Source organism: Rhinolophus sinicus, linkage group LG05 (assembly GCF_036562045.2).
Source record: "Rhinolophus sinicus isolate RSC01 linkage group LG05, ASM3656204v1, whole genome shotgun sequence".
In the NCBI taxonomy this organism is placed as follows: Eukaryota; Metazoa; Chordata; class Mammalia; order Chiroptera; family Rhinolophidae; genus Rhinolophus; species Rhinolophus sinicus.
In genome coordinates this window covers 16,595,605-16,601,604 of record NC_133755.1, presented here as the reverse complement: position 1 = coordinate 16,601,604, position 6,000 = coordinate 16,595,605, and the positions used below count along the sequence as shown (strand labels likewise).

Below are 6,000 nucleotides of genomic sequence, written 5' to 3'. Positions count from 1 at the left end.
CGTGAAGCTCACGTGTGAAAGGTGATGCCTTTTTCTGAGGACCCTGTCACTCTTACCTCACAAAGCTGTTACCAGCATTCCCTTCACCATCGGAGGTTAAAAATAGGAAGATGAGAGGAGGAGGAAGAGGATGTTCTAAAGGCAGGCAGACAGCAGCAGGAGGTGGCACGATCTGCCTCAGCATAAGGTGCCAAAAGGCAATGAAAAACCAGACTCAAAGCGTACTGCCTTTCCGGCTCTTCGCGTAGGGACTTAACATCCTTCACTCGTACCAACAGTCTTGCAAGGACATTGCTGTTTTGAGCCTTAAATAATGTTGAGAAAAATGATTCTTTGAGCCATTGGAAAAAAATGATTCTTTGATTCCTAATTTGGAATCATCTCCTCTGTTTCAACGGTTTGGAAATGATTCTATCAAATACGGATAATATTAAAACAAAAAAGCTCATGGTGAGATGGTAACCCTTGGTCTCCCTCTGTTTTCCTAGCCTTTGATGCTCTCCCCCTTTTCTCCTAAGACTTTTCTTTTCCTTCCTTCAAGGCTGAACACAAATGCCACCTCTTCCAGGAACCTTTCCACATGGTCCAAGCGGAAGTAATCTCTTCCTCCTCTGCGCTCCACAGCATCTCACTGTGGTTTGGCTTTGCACGGGTCAGCAGAAGGGGTTGTTTACACGGCTGCTTTTCCACTAAATTATGCGCTCCTCGAAACCAGGGACCATGACCGTGACGGTGTACCTACGCAGCCTCTGGGGCAGCGCTAGGCACGAAGTCAGTGCTCAGTAAACGCTTGCTGCGTTGAATTAATTTGGAAAAATCACTCAGGGCAGGATTTCGCGGTGGAGGCGCGGATGAATGATTCATGGGGTGGTTCTTTGCATTCTTTACCTAGTAGTCACGTCGGGCGGAGCATCCAGCTGGCCTGGCAAATACCTGCGAACTTGAAACGCACCTCCGCCACCCGCGGTTGGCGTGCGGGATACCACCACAGGGTGCAAGTTTCCCCCGTCCTCCGGGAACACGGCCTGCGAGCTGGGGGGCGGGTCCCGCCCGGCCGCGGGGGGCGGGGCTCGAAGCGAACTCGGCCGGCTCGCCCGCCCCCTCCCCGGCGCGGCGGAACCCCGCCCCCAGCCGCGCGCTCACGCCGGTGGCGCGTGCCCGTCTCCAGCCCTGAGCCCTCGCGCCCTCGCTCCGGGGGCGGGCTCGCCGCGCGTGCCGGGCGGGGAAGCGGCGCAAGCCGGTCGCTGAGAACGTTCGCCCCGGGGGCGGCTCCAGGGCCTGAGCGTGCGCTGCTGCCGCCTCAGCCGCGAGTGCCTGGCCGGAGGAGGCGGAGGGCTGCGACCGCCGTAGACCTTCTCGACGCCCCCCGCTCCGGCCGGGAAGTGAGTAAGGTGGGGGTGTGCGGCGGCGGCCGCAGGCTGCGGGAGAGGTGCGCGGTGCTGGAGCCTCACGCCCGCGAGGAGCGGGAAGGAGACGGCGCAGCGCCCGGACCTCGGAGCTTGCAGGGGTGCAGGGCCGGGAGTGGTGGGGACGGCGCGCGGGGAGCCGGGGCCGCTGCACCGCGCGCGCTAAGAGGGGACGCCGCCGCGCGCCCGGCCCTGGAGGGGCGAGCGGAGGGGATGCAGCGGAGTCCAGGGCCAGCACCGCCGGGATCTGAGCCCCGGGCAGCGGAGGGGTCTCCGGGGTCCCGAGCGCGCTGTGGTCGCCGGGCGGGGAGCCGGGTTGCGGCCGCTGGGCTGATGCTGCTGGAGCCCCGCTCGCTGGGAGGAGGCTCTGCGTTAGGTGCTGAAGGGGGCAAAGGAGGCAGGTCCTGGCAGAGGGCAGGTGAAGCAGGCAGGCCCTGGCAGAGGGAAGGGAATATATTTCAGGTCACCCCAAAATACTGTTTCCCGAGATCCCTAACTGTGAACCTGTGCACTGGGTCACCCTTGAAAGGAAAGTGTACTAAGAGCAGGGAGGATGCAGCTAACGAATGCTTGTTCAATTCCTGTGCCAGGCCTGGGGATTAGGAAGCCCTTCCAGCATTCTTAGCAAACCTTTATTGATTAGCTACCTGGCTAGACAACCGTGGTCGGCACTGGGGCCACACAATAGTATAAAACACAGCCATAATTTGCTGTTTAGGTGCTGACGATTTGGTTGTGAGGCTACGCATATACAATACAGAGCAGCATTGAATTTTGTGTCATACCTTATTTACTTTATGTCTCTTTCATCTCCCCCCCCCCCACCCGTATTGGGAATTGGGAGCCCTAAATGGCTTGGTTAGAGGATAAAGCAGGAAGGTCAAAGAAGCTTGTGGGAGAAACTTAGGAGAGTTTTGAAAGCTCTTCTGCGGAACATTTAAAGGGAGGGAGAGCAAGGGAAAAGAAATTTGAAAAGAGAAAATATGTTCCCTTCCTTCCCAATTAGAATTAGGCTCCATGAGTGTTCACTGCTAAATCCTCAGTGACAAGAACAGTGCCTGGCCCATAACAGTCATGCAGGAAATATTTATTGCATGAATGAATGAATGAACCAAGCAAGGTTTTGCCTTATTTTACATTGGAGCAGTATTAATTACTCTGGTGTTAGGGGTGGCTGATGGACTTCCTTTGTTCTTAAAGTTTGTTTGTTCTCTCTCTCTGTCTCTCTGTCTTTCTCTCTGTCTCTCTCTCTCTCTCTCTCTCTCTCTCTCTCTCTCTCTGTCTCTCTCTCTCTGCCATGTAAGGTAAACCAGGTTCTTTGGTCTGGGCATTTAAGACAATGGCTAAGGTGATGGAGTCACGGTTTCTTGTGATCATGCTGCCACTTTCATGTCTTTATTTCATGTTGTGACATTGTTTCAAATCATCCCATTTGGTCCTTCTATTTTCTATCACTTGAGAACGGAGTACTGTTGCCCAGAGAACATTTTTTTTATTTTCCACTTTTATCCTTTTCCTTGGATATTAGGTTTGTAGTAAGAATCTATCGCTGCTCTTTTGTAAAGGCTGGAATTCTGCCTGTTCTCTGTCTTGGTTGGATTTCTGGACTCTAGCTCCAGGCTGCTGTTTCAGTTCCCTGGGTTGCAGTGCCTGTTAGGTTACTTTGTCTGCCAAATTAAAACTTGACCTTTTATGAGTTCTATGAGAATTTTTATCATACGTAAGTGGAATTACTTTTGAAGGAGGTTATGTAGTCAAAGTAGTGCTGGCAAGGTTTTGCGTGTCCACTGTGGGTGAGAGACAAAATTTCTACTTAGTTAGAAAATTAGACTTAGAGCCAATAGAATGCCAAGTTACCCTTTATTTTATGTCTGTACTAGAAATGTCTCAGAGCCTTTCTTCCTCATATAGAAAATAAGAGTAATATTAATCCAATTTGGTAAGCCTTGAAGAATGAAGTTAATTTCTCTTTAGTTTACAACTGTACTTCAGAGTGCAACCAGTAGGCGTCTACCAGTGCTTGTTTTGGTCCTGTAATTTTGGGAGCCTTGTTCCAAGTTCTCCCAATGATATTGTATTTTACTTATATATTTTATTTATTTTAAAATCAACTTTATTAATGGATAGTTTACATATGATAAAATGCGTAGATATCCGTGTACATTCCCATGAGTTTTGAAAATGTGTATGTTTTGTAACCACTATCCCGATCGGGATGTAGTAACTTACTACGTCACCTCAGAAAGTTCCCCAGTGCTGATTTTGTTTCTAATTTACACAAGCATCAGGGCTGTGTTGTCTCGTGTACCGCCCAGCCTTCGGGGGTCCCTGTGAATGGCAGCTTCTGGAGTTGTGTTGTGCAGTCAGTGTGGCTGGGCAGTGCAGCTCTGCAAATGGCTCATGAGGGCACACTCTTCTGCAACACTCAGGCAGTACAGACAGAATAAAAGCACCTTGGCCCGCTCCCTTCTCCACCAAAACTGCACTTGTCAGTTTGTTGTGAGCCTTCCTGACCCATCTCGCTGCAGTTTCATCTATATATAGGTAATAAAGAATTTCCCCCACCCCCCCATGCTGATGACATGACACTATACATATTGTTCTGCAACTTGTTTTCTAACAGAATGTCTGAGGTCTTTCCATGTGACAGCATAGGGGTCTACCAGATTCTGCTTGACGCCTACGCAGTCTCAGATGTAGTATTATTGTACTGTAATTGCAGACATTGCTGCAGTGAATGAAAAGTAGACTTGCTGGGTCACGGGGGTGTACATTTAAAATTTTAATTGACGGAGATTTAACCATGTTGCTACTTGTGGATCTGGTTCATTTATTGTTAACTGCTGAGTAGTGTTCAGCTGTAGCCTGAAATGACTGTGTATCCTTCACTCACCGAGGGACAGTCAGGTTACTCTGGATGCTAATTGTTTGATGGACATGTGTTATAAATGCATCCTGCCAGCGTGACACTTGCCTTTTCCCTTTGTTAACAGTGTCTTTGGTTGTTTACAAGTTATAAACTTTAATGTTGTAGTTACGAAAAAAAATTCCCTTAAATTAAAAAAGATGTGTGTGTGTGTGTCTGGTTAGGTAATTTTCTCTGTCTCAGGGTATGAATTATATATTTCTGTATTTTCTTCTAAAATTAAAACAAAATTTTGCTTTTTGTGTGGAATTTCTTTTTCTTTTCTTTCTTTTTTTTTTTTTAAAGACTTTATTGGGGAAGGGGAACAGGACTTTTTTTTTTTTTTCCTTTTGTTAGCATTTATTTGATGTTGAATTTACTCCCGGGCCATAAGTTTTTGTTTCTTCAGTTTCTTCTGGGAGATCTTTTTCTTCTGTGCAGCCTCCTTTTCTGGTTTAGGAACAATTTATTCTTTTTCAGTTAGGACCATCTCAATGTGGCAGGAGAGCTCATGTGTGGTTTAACTGCTCACCAGCTCTGTAAGTTCCCTCGCTGCATCTTGAGAGCTTTGTTCCTGGATGTGTTCAGTACCCAGAGAGTCGACATCTAAACCCTTAAGTTCAGCATTACTCTGCTTTTTTAACCATGTGCAGTAAAAATTCAGCACTCTTTTTGGGCCAACGACCCTGCGTCCAACCCTGTTTGGCCTGGGCACACCTCCCAACTCCACCATTGTAACGACGGAATGGCACACATTGCTTTTGTAACGTGACATCCTTTAAATACTTGGTGGCTTTTCGGATATGCATCCCTTTGATGGCCTGGGCAGTTTCACGAGTGTTCTTAAAATGAACCCGTAGATTTGAACCTCTCGATTTACATGATTTTGTGGGGTTCTCTGGGTCAAGCGAATAGCGAACCATTTTCAGAGGTCACCTCAGGCCGCTTTCGGGAAGAGCGGAACAGGACTTTATTGGGGAACAGTGTGTACTTCTAGGACTTTTTTCCAAGTTAAGTTGTTGTCCTTTCAATCTTAGTTGTGGAGGGGGCAGCTCAGCTCCAGGTCCAGTTGCTGTTGCTAGTTGCAGGGGGCGTAGCCCACCATCCCTTGTAGGACTCGAGGAATTGAACTGGCAACCTTGTGGTAGAGAGCCCACGCTCCAACCAACAACTGAGCCATCCGGAAGGCAGCTCAGCTCAAGGTGCCATGTTCAATCTTAGTTGCAGGGGGCAGAGCCCACCATCCCTTGCGGGACTTGAGGAATTGAACTGGCGGCCTTGTGGTTGAGAGCCCACTGGCCCATGTGAGAATCGAACCGGCAGCCTTTGGAGTTAGGAGCATGGAGCTCCAACCGCCTGAGCCAGCGGGCCGGCCCCATGTGGAATTTCTTTATGTTATAATTGAAGAGAATTACTTTTTAAAAAATATTTGGCTAACCAGTTTTTCAGCACTTTTTCCCATTATTTTTATTGTTGTAAAATATACATCACATAGATTTTACTATTTTAACCATTTTTAAGAGTAGAGTTTTGTGGCATGAAATACATTCACATTGTTGTGCAGCTATCACTACCGTCCATCTTCAGAAGTTTTTCATCTTCCCAAACCGAACCTCTGTATCCATTAAACACTAACTCCCAATCCTCTTTTCCCTCTAGCCCCTCCTCCTTTCTGTTTCTATGAATTTG

The 6,000-nt window shown here is 48.2% G+C and overlaps 1 protein-coding gene across 17 annotated transcripts in view; it reads left to right on the top strand.

The window, feature by feature from the left end:
* The first annotated feature begins 1,243 nt into the window (after positions 1–1,243).
* Positions 1,244–6,000, top strand: part of DTNB (dystrobrevin beta) — a 185,576-nt gene continuing 180,819 nt past the window's right edge. For all 17 annotated transcript variants that reach the window (XM_074331782.1, XM_074331786.1, XM_074331781.1 and 14 more), the window contains exon 1: positions 1,244–1,382. The gene's annotated coding sequence lies outside the window, so the exon portion shown is untranslated. The remainder of the gene's footprint in view (positions 1,383–6,000) is intronic.